This window comes from Rhinoderma darwinii, chromosome 5 (genome assembly GCF_050947455.1).
Source record: "Rhinoderma darwinii isolate aRhiDar2 chromosome 5, aRhiDar2.hap1, whole genome shotgun sequence".
Classification (NCBI taxonomy): domain Eukaryota; kingdom Metazoa; phylum Chordata; class Amphibia; order Anura; family Rhinodermatidae; genus Rhinoderma; species Rhinoderma darwinii.
This window is the reverse complement of record NC_134691.1, coordinates 233,803,484-233,804,935: the sequence shown is the minus strand read 5'-3', so window position 1 is coordinate 233,804,935 and position 1,452 is coordinate 233,803,484. Positions and strand designations below refer to the sequence as shown.

Below are 1,452 nucleotides of genomic sequence, written 5' to 3'. Positions count from 1 at the left end.
GCTCAGGAGAGAGAAGGTAATATTGCCTAAATCAATGGGGGGAAAAGATTTCCCTGATATAAAAGCATTTCTTTTAATAACATTTTTTACTTTATGACTTAATGCAGTTTTTAAGGAACATTACTGGTCATATTTTATACGTTTTAACACAGTTTATTTTATGAGGAGGAACGGATAGTTTGCCACGGTTTTAAGCTCGCCGTATGCTTTTAACCTTTCTGTCCAGTATAAGATTTTAGAAAAAATTGTAAACCTTTTTAACTTGAAAGACAAAAGTATTAATGAAGTGAAAAATAGTAAAGGAATTTTAAAAAAGATAAAAGAAAATGTTTTAGTAGCCCCTATCAGTAATTTTAATGAACAAAAATGCAAACAAATATGGAAGATGGTGAATGCTAAATATATTTTTAACCGACAGAAAGATCTGGCCTGGAGCTGTGCCCACGAGTGTCTTCCATGCCGGGCATTCCAGCATCGAAGGGGACTGACCAACTTGGCTGCGTGTCCGAGGGGAGGATGTAGAGATGACGAGACAGTCTACCATCTTTTCTGGGAATGTTTTTACGCACAACTAATATGGACAAGAATCCTCCCCTTGGTACAGAAGATTACAGGACTTCGGAAATACACAAGTGATGGCGTTTTTTATGGATGCCTGGAATTCCCAACACAGACTCGAAAAATGATGGCATGGAAGATCACCAACTGCGTAAAAGCAGCTCTGTGGGCGGCCAGAAACATTTTATTATTTAAGCATGAAGTTTCAGCTGTGGAAGATGTTTTAGCCATTTGTCTTAACGAAATGTACAAGTATTTTCTTTTAGATAAAAAACGCTCTCCTTTTTTATGTAGAAATTGTTTTTTAAACAAATGGAGTTCCATAATTTGATGCCACCAAGTGCCCTTTTATAAATTGTTTCATATATAACAATTTGTATTTATTTGTATTAAACCATGGTTGTAAATTTATTTAATTTTTTTGTAAGAACGTATTGATTTATTGTAAATCTGTTCAAAATTTTAAATAAACGGTTACCTCCTTTGTTGGGGTAGTCATCTCAAAAAATCTGTTCTTATCAGTTTAATATCTTATACGGCCCCTATCTGGGGACCATATAGTAAATGGATTTTTAGAACAGGGAGATGGAAATAGAGCTTGCTCTGTCCACTCCACGCATTGACCTGGTATTGCAGTACCTCCAGGACCGGTGCACACTTTCCTAAACCAGTAACTAAAATCAGATGTGAAAAGTGCTTTTGCCATTGTTTGTTTCTTGCACATTGGATCTCTCCTTTAACCCCTAAAGGACACAGCCTAGTTTTGGCCTTAAGGCTCAGAGCCCATTTTTCATATCTGACATATTTCACTTTATGTGGTAATAACGTCGGAATGCTTAAACCTATCCAAGCGATTCTGAGATTATTTTCTCAAGACACATTGGGCTTCCTGTT

General features: G+C 36.2%; 1 non-coding gene across 1 annotated transcript; it reads left to right on the top strand.

Annotated features, from left to right (window-relative positions):
• Positions 1-1,032: 1,032 nt before the first annotated feature.
• LOC142654416 (U2 spliceosomal RNA) lies at positions 1,033-1,219 on the top strand. Its single transcript, XR_012849035.1, has one exon. It is a non-coding gene; the product is annotated as a U2 spliceosomal RNA (small nuclear RNA).
• Positions 1,220-1,452: the final 233 nt, after the last annotated feature.